The sequence below is a fragment of the Marmota flaviventris genome, chromosome 5 (genome assembly GCF_047511675.1).
Source record: "Marmota flaviventris isolate mMarFla1 chromosome 5, mMarFla1.hap1, whole genome shotgun sequence".
NCBI lineage: Eukaryota > Metazoa > Chordata > Mammalia > Rodentia > Sciuridae > Marmota > Marmota flaviventris.
In genome coordinates this window covers 28,019,309-28,041,935 of record NC_092502.1, presented here as the reverse complement: position 1 = coordinate 28,041,935, position 22,627 = coordinate 28,019,309, and the positions used below count along the sequence as shown (strand labels likewise).

At 38.6% G+C, this 22,627-nt stretch overlaps 1 non-coding gene across 1 annotated transcript; it reads left to right on the top strand.

Annotated features, from left to right (window-relative positions):
* Nucleotides 1-1,016: 1,016 nt before the first annotated feature.
* Nucleotides 1,017-1,123, top strand: LOC114095506 (U6 spliceosomal RNA). Its single transcript, XR_003583265.1, has one exon. It is a non-coding gene; the product is annotated as a U6 spliceosomal RNA (small nuclear RNA).
* Nucleotides 1,124-22,627: the final 21,504 nt, after the last annotated feature.

Below are 22,627 nucleotides of genomic sequence, written 5' to 3'. Positions count from 1 at the left end.
GAAGGTGGGTGAACCAGCGTCTGTTCCTACCCCATCTGCTGTTGTGTCTGCAGTGCAGATTTTGGAAACCCTGTCGGGTTACTTTGGATGGGAGTTTTAGTCTGTTTTCTTCAACAATTCCTGTAGCGAGCCAAAATAATTTCATTTTGAGAGTGCTTACTTTTCCCGTCTTTGTATTTTAACTATTTCCGTATGAGGCAAAATGAGGATCTTGTGGGCCATGATCATGGGATGCTGGGGATATTGCCCAGCAGAGACAGATGTGAAGACGAGGTACAGTGAGTTACCCTAGTGCTGAAAGGAGGGTGAAGGGGGTCCCGCCCCAGGGAGGGGCCTTCTGTGTGTGTGACATCTGGCTACAGGACACCAACACTAAACCTAGCCCAGCACTCACAGGAGGTTACAGTGGCTTTTTGCAAAATTTATTGTGTCTTCTGCCAACGCTTTGTGTGTATGTGTGTGTGTGTGTGTGTGTGTATGTTTATGAATGAAAAAGATGGCATCATTTTGTTTTATTGAATATCAATTTGAAGAATGACCTTAGATTTAAACCAATCCAAGACTCTGATTTACTCAGAGTGAAACTAAGGTTCAGAGGGGAAGGGACACATCTCATGTCACAAAGCAAAGCAGTGACAGAGCCAGGATGAGGAGTCTTTTCTGTTGACTCTTAGCTTTCTCTGTATGCCAGAGTAGATGGCAAAAGTATTCCTCCAAATTTATTTATGTAGATCCTTATGACTGCAAGGCATTTTCAGAGGTAGATCTGTATTTTGATCCTAAGGAAATGGAGATGAGGGGTGGAGGGTGGGAGAAGTTATTAGAATTTGAGCTCAGTCCCTCCACCTCTGAGCTTTTGCTTTTGATACCACTCTGGACAGTGGAATTTCATCAATGACAACCAACATTTATGACCACTACTCTCAGTTAGGAAGCTTTGGGCTGCTGAGAATGGAAACCTGACTCGTTTTAAGTAATAGGGATTTATTTCTTCACCTATCAAGAGCAATAATCTAGCACTTGTTTCGGCAGCACAAATACTAAAATTGGAACAATACAGGGAATATTAACATGGTCCCTGTACAAGAATGACATGCAAATTCATGAAGTGTTCCATATTTTTTTTTACTATGGAACCAACCTAGGTACCCTTCAATGGATGAATGGATAAAGAAAATATGGTCCACATACACAATGGAATATTACTCAGCTGTAAAAAAATGAAATTATGGCATTTGCTGGTAAATGGATGGAACTGGAGGCTATCATGCTAAGTGAAATAAGCCAATCCCAAAGAACCAAAGGCCAAATATTCTCTCTGATATGTGGATACTGACTTATAATAGATAAGAGGGGGAAGGGAGGAATGGAATTTCACTGGATTGGATAAGAGGAGGGGAGGGAGAATGGGAATGAGAAAGACAGTAGAATGAATCCAACATAACTTTCCTGTATTCATATATGAATGCATGACCAGTGTAACTCCACATCATGTACAACCTCAAGAATAAATAAAAAAATTTAAAAAAGAATATAAGAGAAACAAGAAAAAAGCAATAACCTGGGAATAGAGCAGCCCCAGTGTTGAAGGATTTGGTGGCTTAGTGACATCATCACAGATGTCAATTCTCTATTCCTTTACTTTGTCCATGGGAACTTCCTTTGTGATTACAGGTTGCTTTAAATTAGCGTATGACCTTAATGACCAAGAGGCCCATATGTAACTTATTCATCTATTAATCACAAAAAAACTTTTTCAAGGAGTTACCCAGAAAGAGTTCCAGTCTCAGTAGGCAAGACTGGATCCCATGACAATTCTTGAGCAACCTGTGGTAAGCAGAAAGGACTGCCAGACCATTTGGACCCATCAAGATGCATGCCCTGGGACCATGTGGCAGGGTCAGCTGCTGTTGAGTAACACATTCTGAGACGTGAAGGGACATGCCCAAGTTTGCATGGCTAGAAAGCGGCCGGGAACGGACCAAGACCCAGGTCTGCCTGACTTCTCCAGCCATGCTCCCAGCCATTACAGACAACCACCTTCCATTCTCTTTCTTCTTCCCAGTCCCTTCCCCATCCACAGTACCCTTTGCCAAATTCCCAGCCTGCATGCCTGGGTTGCTTTGGCTGGTGATTGTGGGATCCTCTCCTTGCCAGGTCAGTGTCAGCAATCAATTCCCATCTCCTGGGCGTGAAAACCAGCCGATTAGCGCTATAAGTAGGTGTTTAACAACACACCACGAAGGCAGCCAGGGTGTCAGCATCTTTTTCCCTGGAGGCTGGGTGTTAGCAAATATTCTGAGAGAGGCACCCTGGTTCCACTGCCTCTGGGAGGAGGGGATCTCACCAGAGCAGATGATTTGAGAAAAACACAACAGGATGTCAGAACAGAGAGGGTCCAGATGCGGTATCGCCTGGCTCCATGATTGTACTGATAGAAAAAAGCGGGCCCAGAGAAGGGAAGGGATTACTCAGGGTCACACAGAAAATCATAATTGGATCCAGGATTAGAGACCAGAGGCTGGATTTATCCTATTTCCAAGACACTTCAAAGCCTACTCCTCTATAGCATTGCCTTGTAATTCCCTCCCATGAAATCAGTTTTTTATTGAAATAGCATTTGAGAAAACAAAGGTTGGACTCTGTGTTTTTGGACTCTGTTTTCTAATCCTAAGGTCCCCCTGGCAGTCTCCTAAGAAAACTGGCCATGAACATACATTTGCATGTTCCCTGCAAGTCCAGCCTAGTCTCTGGCTAGAATAGGGAGGGTAGCCATCTATAGCAAATCCCCATTCCTCTCTATCTTCCTTCATCTTTTCCAGCCATGTTAACCCTTCAGAGTTGATTATTTAGAACAAGTCCTGGTAGATTGGAAAGATCTAAAGGGATGAGAACTTTGGAGCTTTTACAACGTCCAAAAGAATATTCTTGGCTTAAGGAGAAATATCTAGTCAGTGGATCAGAAGGCAAGGGTTCCTTGTGATGTCTAGGATGGCCTGGGACCCTTTGTATTTCTAATAAATTATATATGTGAGTGTGGGAGAATCACGTGCACTTGAGCAGCATTTACTGAATGCTGAGACGTAACTATAGCAGCTGCTATTTATTGAGGCATCCTCTGTGCCAAGTCCTTCACATGACTTTTTCCTTTGAACTTCACCATATCTGACACTTTTCATATTTATTTATTGTCTGCCTTTCAAGATTAAAAGGTCTGTTCCACAGTCAAATGCACTTCTGATTTGCTACTATATCCCCAGCTCCTGGAACCATGTCTAACATTCTGTATGTATTGGCTTCATTTTGCAGATATAGCAACTGAGGCTCAGCAGGTCTAAGTCATGCAAGGTGAGCTATATCAGTTATTTTTGGCTGCAACTAATAAAAAAATGAATGTTGGTTTAAACAAATGGAGGTCTATTTTTCCTCAAATAAAAATCCTGGTGGTACTTTTGATACTGATTCTACCTCAGTTTTGCCATTAAGAGCCCAGGATCTTTGTGTCCTCTGTTCTGTCCCTTGACATTGGAGGCCTTTCCTATTCATGCCTGTATACTCATGCCCACAGCGTGACTGTAACCCACAGTGCTGGCTTCAGGCAGCAAGTCTGACTTTCAGTGAAGAAACAAGAACATGGGGGTAGCACTAACTAGCTGTGTCCCTTTTATCATGGAAGTCTCTGGCTGGCCCCTACTTAGGGCTCATTGGCCAGTGCTATGTCACATGATTACCCTAGCTGCAAAGGAGTCTGGGAAAGTGAGTGTTTGGCTTTCTCTGGCTCCACAGAGAGAGTACAGAAGGGAGATGGGGATTAGCAGGAAGTATACATCTGTCGACCATGTGTCTGCTGCAGCCATGCGGACAGGATTGGTGGGGCCAGGGCTCTAAATAGGTTTCTTGCCTCCAAAGTCCACACTCTTTCATTGTTCAGGAATTTGCTGACATGATTTTTATCCTTGATAGCAACAGAAATTGGTTAACCTGAGAATGTTGGTTCTGTTCTGAGTCCTAGTTTATCTTCAAGACAAAGGAATGAGTTAAATGAAGTCTGGGCTTCCTGCTAGCTGGAAGGACATGTGATCTCACGTCTCAGTCTGGCTGATGGGTACTTCTAAAAATCTTAAAACCAAATCAAAATAAGAGTTGTCACAACAGTGGAGCCATGTGTTTCCCGAGATCCAAATGCATAAAATGGAATTGATTTTTTTCAGAGTTTGTTTTCATGGATGGGCCTGTGTGTGTTTATATGTGTCCCTTTGAGATAGCCAATTCAGTTTTAGGTGGTGAATGAAGACTGATTTTTGTCTGTTGTGATCTGTAAATCTCAATTGTTGATGCGGCTTCTGCTTAAATACTGCTTCTTCCATCCTCTCCCTTTCTGGAAAAGGAAAGAGCTTATTCTGAGGGAGTCTTTATGTTTTAGTGTTTAATTTGATTTTCTGCCACACTCTGCTAGAAGTGATACCTCTTGTTGAGTTGAGGAGTAGGGAACATAAGTGTCGGTCTTACATCTGTAATTGGCTAGGGGACCCCAAAGAAGTCTGTCTATTTCTCTAGGTCTTGGTTTCCTCATGTGTCAAAAGACTGGTTGAGTAAGATGGTCTATATCTCAATATCCTCTCAGATCTGATGTTTATACTTCTGCAAGTCTCTGAGGACAAAATAGATTATGATTAATGAGCAAAAGAACATATTAGCCTTATTTCTGTAAGCAACAAAATGGCTGAAAAGATCAAAAGAGGAAATAGAAAACAATATATGAAAAACCACTACCATAAACATTCTTATCATTCTAGGTCAACCCCCCCATCCTCCCCCAAAATAGTCCATTAATATTTAGAAAATGCACAGGTAATGCACTGGTGACATTAGTGACACCTGGCACCTACTAATGAGGAAAGAGCACTGGATGTTGAAGCAGACAAGTCTGGATTTATGTCCCTGCTCATTTACATAACAGCTTTGTGATGTGTGCATCTTATTTATCTCCACGGTCCTTAGGTTTCTTTCATGCAAAGTCAGGATTTAATATATTGACACCACAAGGTTATGATGAGGATAAATAAGCAAATTCCCCAAAGTTACTTGGCACAGTGGTGGTGCTTGGTAGTGGTTCAGTAGATGCTGTCTTCTATCCTGTCTCCTTGCTGGTGCATCTAGAGCCCAACAGAATATTTGGTCATTTTATGTTTTCTGCTGGAAACTTTTTCTCACTGGTAATAGAGCTACTTTTGACAGGATTGGGTGTAAAGGCTGATATGTCCTTACTGTATTGGCATCTGACACTTTGTCTATGCAGATGGAGTGGAATGAGGAAATCTCTAAAAGTGAGAACCACTAGGGCCCATTCTTTTTCGCTTATGAAATGTAGACATGGGAACATCTCATATCTCTAGTCTTTAGTTTGCACATCTGTGAAATGTTAGTGCTTATTTCAGGAGGATTTTATTAGCCTTCCAAGACTTTTAACATACTCAGTACATTCTAGATGATTATAAAAATAAAAGGTATTGCTTTGGTTATTAGATCATGTAGATCTCTTTAAACTGGCACTGCCTTTACCTATTCTTTCTGAACTTCAAGGTCAAAGTCTTGAAGACTTCCTTCTGCCCTAACTTTCCCACATCTCCCCTTTCTAACTTTTCATAACCCTTGTTGCTTGGACAGCTCCGTGACACTTGGAATTGCTGCCATATAGCATTAGTTATTTCTCCCTGTCCCCAAGTCATGCATCCTTCCTTGATATTGGCAATGCCTCTTACATGTTACTCAGAGTCTTTCTCAGCCATTATCCATGCAGAACTCTTAGGGGACTGTTAAAAAAGAAATATGTGTTGGTCGATTGGTTCTCTGTGTTATTTATTTATTATTGTTTCAGCTTTGCTGATTTTCATTCAGGAACAACATGTTTTTCTTTGAAATTTATTTCTTTGGGGGCATAAAGGTAATACTCATAGCTCAACCTTCAAAAATTCTGAAGAGTAAAACTTGTGTAAAATGTCTTTCTTCCCATGTCTGTTCCCTTGTTTCTTCCCAGAGGCAACCAGGGAAGCTGCTACCAGCTCTTTTTCTACCCAAAGCTGATCTATGTATTTCTTTTTCCTTATAAGGGTGGTCTTTCTCATATATCCTTGTGTTTTTACTTAATGCATTGTGTATAAATATCTAGTATCTTCCTTATCCACAAACAAGAAGGTCTTCCTTTTATGATGTTTTGTAATTTATTTAAACAGACACTTTCTAATTGAAAATGTTAATATTAGATTCACACACATTTGTGAGAAGTGGTATAGTGATCTTGTGTACCTTTTATCTAGTTTGCTTTAATGGCAGTGTTTTGCACAACTATAGTGCAGTACCACAAGCAGTATGCTGATGTTGATACAATCAACCAAAGGTACTCAGATTTACCAATTTCACTTGCATTCATTTATGTGTGTGTGTGTGTGTGTGTGTATGTATGAGAGAGAGAGAGAGAGAGAGAGAGAGAGAGAGAGAGAGAGAGAGAGAGAGAGTCAGAGTCTACATGTATTTAGTTATGTATACAATTGAATGTGTATGTGTGTTTTATTTATTTATTTTTGCTAGAGCTTTGTAGTTCCACATAGTAGTTGGGTTCATCCCAATAATCTCATACATGCATGGAATTCAATTTTGGTTCATGATCCTCCCACTTATCCCTCCCCTTTTCCTTCCAGTTCTCCCTCCTCTCCTATAATCCTTCTCCTACTCTGCTAGACTTGCTTTCACTCATCTATTAACTTGATTGGTTCTTTCTACCTATTCATAAAGGTGAGGTTCCCAGTGGTGTATTTCTGTGTGCACATAACATGATTTTGTAAGAATTCATTCTGCATTGCTTTCCCTTACTCATCACTCCAATCTACCTCTCCTTCTTCTGCATAAGTGATCTTCTCTTTATCTTTGCTATCCTATCCTTCCCACCCCCTTTCCTTTAGTTTCTACATATGAGAGAAAACATTTGACCACAAAGGATGCTGATGAAGATGAGTTTTCAACTTGCCATGATAAATGCTCGATTGTGTGATTACTGGTTCGTATGAAAATCCCATGTTTCATTTTACAAGAAGCTGACAAGCTCTTTTCCACAGTAGCTACATTCCCACCAGCAGTATATGAATGATTTAGTGTCTCTGCATCCATGCCAGCATTTGGTGGTGTTGCCATTTCTTACTGTAGCCATTCTGACTGTTGTATAATAATATAATCTTTGTGATTTAATTTGCATTTCCCTCATGACTGATTATATTGAATATCTTTTCATGTACTTTTGCCATCTGGTATCCTCTTCTTTGAAATATCTGTTGATGTCTTTTACTCATATTTAAATTGGATTGGTTTTTTTTTTAATATTGAATTTTGAAAGTTCTTTATATTTAGATTCCAGTCTTGTGTTGGATCTGTGGTTTGTAAATAATTTCCCCTAGTCTGAAGCTTATCTTTTTATCTTCTTCCCTTGTGTTTTCACAGAGTAAGGATTTTTTTAATTTTGATGACATCCTATTTATCAAATTTTCCTTTTATGAATCATGCTTTTGGAGTCAAGTCTGAGAACTCTTTGCTTAGCCCTAGGTCTTAAAAAATATTTCCTATTTTTCTTATAAAAGCTTTATATTGGACACTGAAGCCTATGACCCATTTCAAGTTAATTTTAGTAGAAGATACAAAGTTTAGGTTGAGGTTTGTTCACTTATTCTGTCTGTTGATGTCTAACCACTCTCGCACCATTTGAAGAGGCTGAATTTCCATTAAATTGCTTTTGTGCTTTTATTAAATATCAATTGTGCATATTTGTGTGAGTTGATGTCTGGATTTTCTATTCTGTTTAACTGATCTGTGCCTATCCATCCACCAGAACAACTATAACATATAATAAACCATGAAATTAGGTAGAGTTATTCTTTTTACTTTTTCCTTCTCTGCCAAGAGTGTTTTAGCTATTCAGGGACTATACTTTCCCCATTCATTTCAGAACAAGCTTGTGTGTATGTATAAAGCCCTTACTGGGGTTTTGATAGCAATTGCAAATATATAGATCAGTTTGGGGAGGAGCAACATCTTTGTGTTGAATATTTACTATGAACAGGATATGCTCCCTACTGACTTCTGATTCTTTTCATGGAATTTTATAATTTTCAGGATATGGATACTTTATACATTTTTTAGTTCATCATAACTTTTATACTTTATTTTTGGTATGTTTGTAAATACCAGTTGTTTTAAATTTAAGTTTACACAGGTTTGTTGTTATGTGCATTTAATTTTGTGCTTTAGTTTTGTTTTCTGAAAGCATACTGAATTTACTTGTTACTGAGAAATTAGTTCTAGGAATTATTTTTCAACATACTCTAGTATTTTCTACATAGACAATCATGCCTCTATAAGTAAGGATAATTTTATTTCTGCTTTTCCAATTTATCTTTTCTTTTTCTTGTCATATAACAATAGCTAGAACTTCTACTATATTGTATAAGAATGCTTAGAGTGAATATATATGTGTTATTCTTGGTGTTGGAGAGAAGTACTCAATTATTAAAGTTTTAGTACCATGTTAGCAGAATGTTGTCTCATTTTTTTAGACTACTGAATAATATTCCATCATGAGATTGTGCTATAATTTACCTCTTCAGTTTTTTATTGATATTCTTTTTTTTTGTTTGCAGACTTTTGCATCAGAATGCTGTTATGACTATTTTCTCATACACATGTCATTTTTTTCATATATTCACAAATACCTGGGTTAAATTTCTAGAATATGGCCCTCTTCTGTGTTCTACCTAGATCTACTTAGATGATCTTTTTGGTCTTATGGTTTTAAATACCATATAATGATAACAGACCCCAAATATATATTCCTAACCTCATGTCTTCCCTGAATCCAGATCTGTGCTCATCTAAATATCTTCATTTGAATATCTAACATGATTCCAAAGTCAGAATGTTCAAAGCATAATTTCTAATGGGCCTGTATACTTCCTTAAAAACATTTCTTTGAAGCATTTCTTATTTAAGTAAATGACATTCCACCCTTCCAGTGACGTAAGTCAAAAGTCCTGTAGTCATTCTTGCTATCTCTCTCTGTTTCTATGCACATATCAATACTATCAGCCAACTTTGACCATGGTCACTTATTCTCACCCCATGCCTACCACTCTAGGGTAGACAACCATCCCAGTGTAGACCAATTACCCATTTCCCTGGATCATTACAGTTACCTCCCAACTCATCTCTCTTCTCACTTTTTCTCTACAGTCTGTTACATACAAGAAGCCACAATGGTTCCTTAAGATATCACATTATGCACACTTCTGCTCAAAACTTCTCAGTAGCTTCCCATATGTCTCAGAGTAATAAAGCCCATTCTGACCTGGGAAGCTCTGTATGATCTGACTCATGGCTTGTACTTGTTCCTGGTCCTGCACTCTCTGGGCTCTTGTTTTGCTCATTTTGCTGTGGCTATGTACACCTTATTTTTCTTCCTCAAAATGTAATTATTTATATTTGATAGATATTGACAAATTATTCCATAAAAGAGTTGTGCTGATAATATATAAGTGTTCCACTCTCACAAAGCATTTAGCATTTGTCTTGCCTCTTAGTTTGGTACTTTCAAAGGCCGACATGATGAATTCAACCTGTACATGTTTACCAGGGTACTAGGACACATTTCAGAAGAATTCTGTACAGTTCTGGTTATTTTAGCAACCCGTCAGAACAAACAACTGAGCTCTGAAAGTTTGCGTATTCATATAATCTCACAGATAAGAATCTGGCCAAGTACTTATGGTTTCTGTCTTATTTACATTGAAATGTCAATACAGCTAACTTTCTCTCTCTGTCAGACATTCTTGAATCCCAACTGAGAGGACCCAGAACTCTTGTTCTGGTGGCTTTTGGTTCTTGGGAATGACAGAAGTTCCATTCTTTGCTGAGCAGAGAAAGACTTCTCTGAGCTCCTTGAACCACTGAGAATATTTGGTGGGAATATGAATACCATATGTGAAGACTAGAGCCCTTCAGGAACTAGGCCAGAGAACAAGGCCCTGTTATTTGCTTCTACATTTTTTTTTCTGCTGGATCCCTGATAGGAGTTAAGTAAATAGTTCTTGAGTATTGATTTAATGTCTGTATCACTGGTACTTCTGCTATAAGTACAGTCCTAAGTACTACTACCATGCCTTATAATCCATAAAGTGGCTTTTCATGATTCCCACATAGCACCCATCTCTTGTGCAGACAGAGGCTTAGAAAGATAGGGCCAGGGATGGGGCAAGTCTTGGCCATGCCATGTTTTCCAGAGTGACTAACATGGAGTATTAATATGTTAAACAGGTTTCTTAGCAACAGGAGATTTCTGAAAACTTCTTCAGAGATTCTAGGTTGTGAATGTGCTTTGTGAATACCTAAGAGGAAATAAAGTATGCCATGTTCGCTGACTTATTTGAACCAGTCCTTTACTCTTTAAAGTATCTCATGGGCCTGGGGTTTCAGGGGACAGAAAGGCCTAGGGTGAGCACTTGGAGATGGGCGATCTCTTCTTCCAGGCCTGATTCTTGACTGTGATTTCAGTTCAAAGCTTTCATCTTCAGAGAGAAAATTGACACCCTGCTTTGATTTTTCAGGACAAAGTACATAGGACCATCCCTAGAAGGCCCATGATTTATTTATGGCATTCAGAGCATGAAACATCTCCAGAAGGTCTGAGTTCCTGGGTCCTATGGGTTGTTTGATCTTATAATCAGCTGTCCTTTTTAATTCATTTTTCGCCAGTTCGTACAGCCCGCCACGCTACCCATTTGGCAGAACCTGTTCAAGTGAGATCAGCAGAAAAAGGACGGAGCTGGAAGTGGCTCATGAAACTCTGGGATCTTCACTTCCTGCTCATTTCCCCCTCACCAGAAATTGCTGCTCTGGACATTGACTGGAACGTGGAACTGCCACTCAGGAGAGGAAAGATTAGGAGAAGGACGTGGAACCAAGGGAGAAAGATGCTGAGGGTGTGGACTTAGGTCCAGCTTCAGGAGTCAGGACCTGCTTCAAGGAGAAGGTGGCCACTAATTTAAAGTGCCCAACTGCAAGGAGATAAAATTGAATATTGTTAATCAAAATATTTCGCTATCGGTGTTTAAGGGTCCATATCCTTCTGTGTGATTTCGTGGAGTCCCATTGGAAATACGCAAGAATGGAAGTGCATTGTTTATTGATAGTGAATTAGGATCAATCCATATAATAGAATATTGTGTAGACAGAAGAAGAATAAGATGTCTCTGTGTGTAGTAACATGAAAATGTACCTATTAGGCATTCCAAGTGAACCATCAGGACACCATACATATTGTGTAGCTATCATTTTTCTAAAAACATATCAAACCTTCATAGCTTATAGAATACAGATGAGAACACAGAATATAGATGAAGTTGGTCATAGTAGCTATCTGAAGAAACTAGGACAAGTTTTGTGTTCTATATTACATTTTTATACAATAAGCACACATTATGTTTAGAAAATAATGGTAAGTTTTTTTTTTTTTTTTTTTAACACAGATGCATTTAGTTTATATGACAGATTCTCTTTCCTTTGTCCTCAAGAGACTTAAAGCCCATGGGAATCTCCAAACACAGAGGAATAGGTGTCTTTCTCTTTCTCTTTTTCTGCTTCTTTTTGCTTTCTCCTAAACCTACTTTCTTTCTTGGAGGCTCTTTGTCCCATCAAACGCTCGTAAGCCCCAGCACTCAGCTCATCTGTCCTCTCTGAGGCCTGAGTTTGTTACCTATGACTCCCCTGTATTGTTCTCATTTGGAGAAGAACATAAACAGGACACTCAAGGCCACTTACAGGTTGCAAATATTTTCTTTGTCGGTGACGAATGGTTGGCTTCATGTAGGTACAGAAGGGAAACTGTCTTGGGCCCACTTTATTGTGTCTATTTTGTGACATGGGCCTCTCTGTTCTTCCTGTGTATAAAATGACGGGGTGGGATTAAAGAACCCTAAGAATCTTTCCCAAGCTACAATCTGTGAATACCTAAGAGGGTATATTTATTTCCTACTTTAAGGTTTTCTGGCTTTCTTCCTCTCTCTGGGCTTGGGGAGGAATATTTCCTGCAGACCTGCTGACAGCACAGAGTTAGGCAGTGGGTTCTTGCCACTGCCCCTTATAGCCTTGGTCCGTTTTCCTCCCTCTCTCAGGTCTGTGTTTTCCCAGCTTCACAATAAGGCTGCCTGTTTACATCCGTCCTCATTATAAGGAGAACTTGGAGGATGAATGTGGGTATTGACCTGGTTTTCATCCCAAGGATGTGATAAAGAGCAAATGGGCAAACAGAGGAGAATGTGCTTGTATCAGTGCAGAGCAAGGCTTCTCAACCTTGGCACTATTGTCATTTGGGGCCAGATAATTACTTGTTGGAGGATAACTTGGGCGTTGCAGGGTATTGAGCATCATTCCTAGCCTCTATCTATTAGATGAACAACAACCTCATCCCTGCCCCAATTGTGACAACTAAAAATGTAAAAATGTCTCCAGATATAGCCAAATGTTCCCTTGTCCCAGCGGGTGGAGGGATGGGGGGGGGCAAACAGTCCTGTTTGAGAACTACTGATGTGAAGTCCCATGGATATATACGTGTGTGTGTGTGTGTATGTGTGTGTATGTGTGTGTGTGTGTGTGTGTGTGTAGACTTCCAGCATTGTTAATTAAGTAGCTACTTTTAGGGGGGACAAATAAAAAGAAGAGAAAGCTACATAAGCAGAATTTCAGAGGGTGCCAGAGAAGATGACTTCAGGGAGATAGTGCCAAGTTCAGCATAATTTCTGGGAAGTTGTATTTCCTGTGGGAACAATCTGTAACCTAAGAAGGTAGAAAGATCAGTCTTAAGGAACCCCACCCCCATGACATAGGAGAGTAAGGGTTTCTAGTTGTTGTTAGTTTCTAGTTGTAGGTGGTGATGGTGGGGGGTGGACCTCGAAGAAATGTGAAATACTCAGCTTATTCAATAAGATTAAAGACATGCAGAATTTCATGGATGGTTGTATTTAGTTAAATTTACCATCCAGAGCTGTACTGATCTGTGTAGTATTTTTAATTTGTGTTTTTGTTCACTTGGTTTTCTCTTTGATTTCAGAATATTCAGTTCCCTAACAGCATAACAACAACTATGAGAAATATCGCTCATCATATTATACAAGTTTCCACCCAGCTTTATGTGCACTACCACATTTAGGCCTATAGCACATGTGCCTCTTGTTATTGTCTTGTTTTGCAGATGAGAAAACCAAGGATGAGAGAAGCTTTCAATTCAGCTCTCCTTATCTCCAGAGCCCATACTCTTGCCACTAAATGTGTTAGTCTGCATTCTGTCACTGTGACAAAATACCTGAGAAAATCAACCTAGAGGAGAAAAGATTTAACTTCTTGTTTCAATCCATAGTATGCTGACTATTGTTTTTGGTTAGACCTGTAGTGAGGCAGAAACAACATGGCGAAAGGGTGTGGTAGAGGAAAGCCACTTACCTCATGGCAGGGTAGAAGCACTGAACGGAGAGGAGGGGACCAGGGAAAAGACATACCCTTCCAGGGCATACCTCCAGTGAACCACCTCCTCTGAGCAGGACCTGCCTACCAAAGTTTCTACCACCTCCCAATAATAGATGCAGTTATGAACCCATCAATAGATCAATCCATTGATGAGATCAGAGGCATGATCCAACTGCCTTCCCCAAAACCCCACCTTCCAAGATTGCTACACTGGGGACCAAGCGGTCAACACAACAACAATGTCACTATTTCCTAGGAGGGAAAAAAACCCTAGATACACAACACCCTGAATGGTTGTTTATGTCTCCTTCTCACCTGCTGGACTGTGAGCAACTTGAGCCCCAGTTGCTGGTCATGCTGGTCTTGAGCCTTTATGCCTTAATCTTAAGGAATAAAGAACTAGCGGTGGAGGTGGAGTCTTACACTCCAGGACACAGCTGCGCCAGGGCAAAGAAAGAGGCTGAAGAAGTCAGAAATATGGATCTTTCCAGGCAGCACGTGACTCAAAGCGATTTGTGGACATATAAATTAGGATCACGGAGAAGACAAAGAGTCATCTTTTCCCAGTACTCTGGGTTTTGATAAAAGAAAGGAAAGCACATAAAGGCGAAGCCCTTGTTTCTGGTCACACAGCGTGCATCCAGCAGACCAGGGTTGAGATCTGGCTCTGGTCTCCGCTCTAGTGTCTTGCCATTGCATCCATGGGATGCCATGAAGGACAAGGGACCAAAAGGCAGCATCTGCGGTCACCTTACTGGGGCTGTGAACTGAGGCCAGAGGAAGGATACTAAGCTCTTCTGTTTCCTTATCTGCAGAAGGGCAATAGTTTCTACCTGAAAAGGTGATTGTGAAAATTAGATGGCAAAAGCCCGCCGCACAGTGCCTGTTGCATGATAAGGACTTTCTAGAAGTTAGCTGCTGTTATGACTATTTTAATAAATATTTTTAGAGATATTGAGTCCTTCATAGTATATAGTACGATATAGTGCTATATATAAAGCCTACATACATATATGTATGTATGTGCACATATATTTTTATATCATACATGTATATTCTCTTAAGGAAATGCCCTTCAAAATTGTAGCATTTCCATGTTCCACCCACTGTGCGTGAGGACTGTGGTTTCTCCCCTTTCTTGGTAGCTCTTGGTGTGGTCAGTCTTTTTAACTTTAGCCACTCCATAGGTGTGTCATATCATATTATCTTATCTCATCATTTTAGTTTGAATTTCCCTAATGACTAATGTTGTTAAGCATCTTATTCAGGTGCTTATTTGCCATCCGTATATCTTTGGTGAATTATCTGATCAAATTTTGTGCCCATTTTTATCACTGCATTTCAATTATACGAAACATTGGGTTTCACTGCAGCACATGGGTACATACCCGTTTTGATCACTTTCATTCCCCGTAATTCACCCCTCCTCTTCCTTCCCTTCTCCCTCAATCCCTGACCTCTTCACTAATAGTCTCTCTTCTATGTTTATATTGTCTTTACTTCCCTCTAGATTCCACACCTGAGAGAAAACATCCTGGGTACTGTGACACACGCATACCTGTAATCCCAGCAGCTTGGGAGGCTGAGGCAGGAGGATTGCAAGTTCAAAGCCAGCCTCACCAATTTAGCAAGGCTCTAAGTAACTTAGAGAGACCCTGTCTCAAAATAATTTAAAAAAAAAAAAGGGCTGGGGATGTTGCTCAGTGGTTAAGTGCCCTTGGGTTAAAGAGAGAGAGAGAGAGAGAGAGAGAGAGAGAGAGAGAGAATCTTCAATACTTATCTAAGTTTGGCTTACTTCACTAAACAGATGATCTCTAGTTCCATCTGTTTTCCTGGAAATGACATTTTTATTTTGTTCTTCTTTAAGGCCGAATCATACTCTAGTATGTATATACCACATTTTCTTTATTCATTCATCTGTTGATAGTCACCTAGGCTGATTCAGTAACTTGGCTATTGTGAATTGTGCCACAAACCTCATAAGTTTGTGTGTAGGTTTATAGTGTGCTGATTTTAATTCTTTCAGATACATACTGAGGAGTGGTGTAGCTGCATCATATTGTAATTCTTTTCATAGTTTTTTTGAGGCATTTCATATTGATGTATACAGTGGCTGTACTGATGTACATTCTCACCAGCAGTGTAGAGGGGGTTCCTTTCTCCCTCCATCCTTGCTAGCATTTATTATTTTATATATTCTTGATGACTGCCATTCTGAGTGTGGTGAGATGAAGTCTTAAAGTAGTTTTTGAAAACTGGGAATGGAACTACAATTTGACCCAGCTATCCTACTCCTCAGTTTATACTCAAAGTAGTTTTTTTTTTTTCTTAAATATTTTTATTTGTTTAAATTAGTACATGACAGTAGAATGCATTTATGTACTTTAATATATCATACATAGATGGGGTCTAATTTCTCATTTTTTTGATTGTACATGTTATAGAATCACATTGTCAGGCAGTCAAGCAATAATGCACACAAGGCAATAATGTCTGTTTCATTCTATTATCCTTCCAATTCCCATATCTCCTCCCCTCGCCTCACTACCCTCTACCTAATCTAAACTAACTCTATTCTTCCCTAGTGCCCCTCCCCTTATTGTGAATTAACATTCACATATCAAAGAAAACATTTGGCCTTTTGATTTGCATTTTCCTCAAGGTTAAAGATGTTGCACTTTTTTCTTGTAATTACTGGCCATTTTTTACTTAGTTTGGGAAGTGTTTGTTCAGTTCTTTTGCCCATTTATTAACTGGATTATTTTTTTCTTTGGTGATAAATGTTCTGAGATCCTTGTATGTTCTGGATGTTAATCTTCTGTCAGAAGAAGAGCTAGCAAAGACATCCTTTAGGCTATATCTTCGCTCTGAAGCCTTTTAATTTGAAGCTCCCCCGACTTGTTGATTCTTGCTAATTTCTGAGTTATAGGGGTCCTATTCAGGAAGTCATTGCCTGTGCTGTTTTTTTTTTTTAATCTGGCCTTAGTATCAGGGTGATATTGGCTTTGTATAATGAATTCGTCAACTTCCTTCCCTTTCTATTGAATGGAATAGTTTGAGAAGTATTGGTCTTAGCTCTTGAAAGATCTGATAACATTCAGCAGCGAGTTAATCTAGTTGTGGGCTTTTCTTTGTTAGGAGATTGTTCACTACTGAAAATGCATTGCTTGTATTGGTCTGTTTAGGTTCTTTATGTCCTGCAGGTTCAGTAACTTTGTAGATTGTACGTATCTAGAGATTTATCCAGTTTCTCTAGATTTATTAATTTATTGGAATGTAAGTTTTTATAATAGTCCCTAATGTTCCTCTGGGTTTTAGTGATATCTATTGTGACATCTCCTTTTTCACCTCTAATTTTATTAACTAGGGTATTTTTCTTTTGGCCAATTTGGCTAAGGTCTTATCATCCTGTCTATCTATTCAAAGAACTAATTCTTTGATTCATCAATCATTTGTATAATTTTTTAAGTCTGTATATTATTAGCTCCAATCTCATTATTTCATTTGTTTTATTGGTTTTGGGTTTGGTTTGTTCTTGTTTTTCTAAGACCTTGAGATGCATATTTAATGTGTTTATTTGAGATATCTCTGACTTTTTAATGTACCCACTCATAGCAACTAAATTCCCTTTTAGAACTACCTTTGCTGTCTCTTGCAGTTTTAAAATTTCTCCCTGATTTTTTCAATTGCCCACTGATCATTCAAAGTCTATTGTTTAATCTACATATGTTTGTGTAGTTTCTCTTACTGTTGAATTCTAATTTATTACATTATAATAAGATTCAGGAAATTATTTAATTTTTTTATATGTTAAGATTTGCCTAAGATGATTTTTTTTGGAGAAAATTCTATGAGCTCTAGGAAAGAATATATATTCTACTATAGGTGGATTGACTATTTTGTAGATGTCTATTAAGTATATTTGATCTATAGTGTCGTTTAACTCTGTTAGTTTCTTTGGTGATATATTGTTTGCGTGAGAGTGGGGTATTGAAATTGCCTACTATTATTGTATTGGGGCCTATCTGTCCCTTTATGTTGAGTAGCACTTGTTTTATGAAATTGGGTATGCTGACACTTGGGGCATGTATATTTAAAATCATTATTTCTTTTTGGTGGATCGTTTCCTTTACCAATATACTGTGATGACTTTCTCTTTTCTAAATTTTTATTTTTTGAATTCTGCTTTGTTGGATGAGTATAGTTGCTCCTGATTGCTTCTGGATTCCATTTGCCTAGAATATTATTTTTTAATTGCTTTTATTTTTTAAATATATGACAGCAGAATGCATCACAATTCTTATTACACATATAGAACACAATTTTTCGTATCTCTGTATATAAAGTATATTCACACCAATTCGTGTCTTCATACATGTACTTTGGATAATGATGTCCATCATATTCCACCATCACTGCTAACCCCCTGCCCCCTCACTTCCCCTCCCACCCCTCTGCCCTGCCTAGAGTTCGTCTATTCCTCCCATGCTCCCCCGCTCTGCCCCACTATGATTCAGTCACCTTATATCTGAGAAATTATTTTTTATTCTTTCACTAGAAATCGATGTATGTTTTTGTTGGTAAGATGTGTCTCTTATGGGCAGCAAACAGTTGGTTATTGTTTTTTTAATGAATCTTCTAGTCTGTGTCTTTCAATGGAAGAATTAAGTCCATTTACATTGAAGATTATTATTGAAAGGTAGGTATTAATTCATGCCATTTTGTTCTTTTTCTAACATTTGATTTTACTCATAATCTTATTTGCTTATCTACTCTTCTCATTAGGTTTACTCTTTCCCATGCTCTCTTAGTTGTGTTTATCTGCCTCCTCTGAGTATATGCTTCCTTTAAGTATCTTCTGTAATGCTGACATAGTGATCATGAATTCCTTTAGTTTATGGTTTTGTTGGAAAATCTTTATTTTTTTCTTCAATTCTTAAGGGTAACTTTGCTGCATATAGTGAGCTGGGTTGACAGTTATTTTCATTTCATTACAGCTTGAAATATGTTATTCTATACTCTTTGTCTTTAGAGTTTCTGTTAGAAATCTGTTATTATTCCAACAGTATTACATTTATAAGTGACTTGTGCTTTTCCCTTGCAGGTTTTTAAATTATTTCTTTTTCCTGAAACTTTGGCAATTTTAGCCATAATATATTATAAAAAGGTTCTTTTCTGGTCATGTCTATTTGAGGTTCTGTGTACCAACAGTATTGGAATGTCAATCTAGTTCCCAAGGCTTGCAAAAATTTCTGCTATTATTTCTGTGCCATTCACCTGTATCTCTACTCCTTCCTTAAGGCCTATGAATCACAAGGTATATCTTTCACTATTGTCCAAGAGTTTTTGTATATTCTGTTCATAGTTTATTTTTATTACTGTCTGAATGTTCTAATTCAGTCACCTTGTCTTTGAGCCCTAAAAGTCAGCCTCTGCTTTATGTAGTCTACTGATGAATTTTATGTTTGACTTACTGAGCTTTTCATTTCCAAGAATTCTGTTTGGTTCTTTTTCAGAATTTCTTTTTATTGAATTTTTCATAGATATCTTGTATTATTTTTCTTAATTTATTAATTTGTTTATACTCATCTTGTTTGCATTTGTCAACAAATCATTTTTTAATTATTCACCATTTTATCCACTTTGATATCAATGGATTCTGTTATTGGAGAGTTTTGAATGTTTGGAGGCTTTGTATTGCCTCATTGTCTCATGTTTTCCATATTTCTATAGTGAGGTTTGCCCATCTGTTGGAATAGATATCGCTTCCACGATTATGTAAGGATATTTTTAGTGAGAACCTTTCCCCTTACGCTCTGGGGTGGGGTTATATTTCAACATGAAGGTACCCATTTGACATGTTAAAAAAATTCTAGTTTCAATCACCAGCATCAACCAGAGAGGAGAGAATAACCATCACAGCAACTTAGAAGCAAGCCACATATCAAGATATAATACAACTTTTTATTATGATCTTTGTAATAACAATAGGCAAAGAGAAAAAAGGGGGGAGTAATAGAAAAGGCTGAAAATTAGGCATTACTGGTATTAAACCTAATACTTAAATATGTAGAAAAAGGAGATAAAAATAAAAAAACAGGTGGAAAAAGAGTGACAAAAGAATACAAGAGATGAAAGAAAAAAGAGAAAGGAAAAACTAAAATGAGAAAGAAGAATAGAGATATAGAGAAAAATCATATTAAAGAATTTTAAAAATACACAAAATTACATAGACATATCTAGAAACAAACAATGAGGGGAAAAAAACAACCTTTTTTTAAAAAGTGAAGGCAAAAATGAAATGACTAAGATTTGTTTTTGCTGGATATTTTAAATGAAGACACTTCTTTCCAGGACTTTTGACTTTAGACTGCAGAAGCTATGGGGTGGGGATTGTGAGAAGGTACTGCATTTCACCTTGTGCCTTCTCAGCTCCAGCCTAAATAAGCCAAACTGATCAGGGCAGGGTGTAGGCTGCACTCTGACCCTCCTCGTCTACCAGTGAGTCCTAAAGGTGTCTTCTGTAGAGCCAGATTGATTATCAGTACCTTTTTTTTTTTTTTTAAACCTAGAGACAGGCACAGAGGTAGTGAGAACCATCTTCCTAACCTCCTGCCTGCAGAGCCTGTGGATCAATGTGAACTGTGTACCCAGGTCTGGAGACAATCCAAGGTGCAGGGTGTGGCATGTGTTCAAAGCCTGGTGACAATTCCTTCTGATGCCTCTAAGCATGGGAGAGGTGGCCAGGTCCATGGTGATTTGCGCTGGGATGGGGAGCTGTGGGCACTAAGCTCTCCTCCTGTCTCAGCCACGGTGCTCTGGAACCTGGTCCTCTCGAGAATTCATGCATAGCTTTTCTTGCTCCCTGTCACAAAGCATAAACTGACACTTTTAAATGGAAGTGGCCTCTGCTTCCCTCAGCTTGTCCTGGCAGACCAAGACTCCGCCACCGACCATTCTACGTGGATTCATGTCACAGCCACTCTTCTGGGTCCAGGCTGAGTCACAGGGTGACACAGTCCTTTGTCCATTTCTGAAATTGGGTTATTCATTTATATAGTATCAGGAATTCTGTCCATATTCTGGATATAAATCCTCTGTCAGATGTGTTTTGCTAATATTTCTATCCCAATCTGTGGTTTGTCTTTTCATTTTCTGAATATTGTCTTCTCTTTTTCTTTCTTCCTTTCTTTTGTTGTGGGGGCATACCAGGGGTTAAATTCAGGGGTACTCAACCACGGAGCCATATCCCTAGACCTATTTTTTAATTTTATTTAGAGATAGGATCTCACTGAGCTCCTTAGTGCCTCACTATTGCTGAGGCTGGCTTTGAACTTGCGATCCTCCTGCCTCAGCCTCCGGAGCTGCTGGGATTACAGGCATGTGCTGTGGTGCCCAGCTCGAACATTGTCTTTTGATGAAGTCTAATTTATAAATTTTCCCTTTATAGATCATACTTTAGCTATTCTGTTTACAAAATCTTTACCTAACATAAGCACCAAAGGGTTTTTTTTCCCCTATGTATTCTTCTAGAAGTTTTATAGTTTGAAGTTTATCATTTAGGTCTATTAAACATTTTAAATCATTTATTTTTCTAAAATGTGAGGTGTGGGTTCACAAGGGGTTTTTTTTGACACATGGATATGTAACATGCTGACATATTAGATATACATTTGTTTTCCTAATGCAGTTTGCAATGTAGGCAGGATAATGCTAGTTACAATGGGTGCTGCTGTAGTGGCTGATAGATCACTCATCAGTATCTTAGGGGTACTAATCATTACTACTACCATGATTGTGTTTATAATTACAATTATCCATGAATCTGTCCATTGGCTTTCCCTTCACAAACAGGCTTATGTAACAGTCACTCTACAAGGTGAAGAATTACCAACATTATCATCTATGTCCTCAAGCAAACCAGGCTAATTAAGAAGGGTAATTACAGAGGGACACAAATTTATATGATGATAACTCAGGTGCAACATCTATTTCTCAGTCTGATGAGGAGTTAATTTCTTGGGTCTGAGAAGGGAGGAAACATGAAACCTGACAAAGTCAATCCTCTTAATTTCATAGCTCACTTCAGATCCTGGGGACAGAATAATCAGGTTTAATTGAGCCAAAGCCATCTTTAGGGATTTTGAAAGTGTCTTGTAAACAGTTTTGCTAGTAGACCAAGGACTCAGAGGCAGAGAGAGTTCTAGGAAGAATTCCCTTCCCCTCTTGTTTTTTCCTCCTTATTAGCAAAGAATTGTCTTATTTGACCATTTGTAAACAGAACTTGTCTACAGCTAATTTTGAAGACCTACTTGAAATCCCCGGGCCCATATCACATCAATTTCTTTCCCATGTATAGAATAGTGGAGAACACTTGAGAAAGAATCCATGGTCCATTACTTGGTGGGAAAAGCCTACTGTGACTGATTTTTTCCCCTCTTTTTATCATAATTCCTTTATCTTTAAAGGAAAGAATTTGCATCAGTCTTTCAGGGTTCATTACCTTGCAAGTTCACTGGATAGTAAGGAAACTAAGTTGATGCCTCTTTTACTGGGGTCAATTGACTTTGCAGATTTGGTGGGTGAGAGAGTCTCTACAGCATTAATCCATGTAACAATGACACATATGCCATGAGTAGTTTTTATATGCCAGGTACTATACTAGGCTTCAGAGACACAAAGGAAATTAATATAATCCTTGTTTATACAAAGTTTGTAAGTTAGTAGGGGAGTAGGAATAAAGCAAATAATCACAACATGAATATACATTTATAAACTACATTGCCATAGGCAGTTGTATGGCAAAATGACTATTGCTGAAATGACTATTACTGAAATCCCTAGATAATCTGGGTTGTAGTTTGGATCTGGAACTTCTCTCTAAAGCCCATGTGTTGAAGGCTTAGCACTCCTGGGAGGTAGTGGAAACTTCAAGAAGTGGGACTAGTGGGAGATCTTTAGGTCATTGGGGGTGTGCCCTCAAGGGGTATTGTGGTATGCCAGTCTCTTCTGCTCTCTCAAGAGAGAGGTCACCTGAGCATGAGGTGAACAGAATTATTCTGCCCTGTGT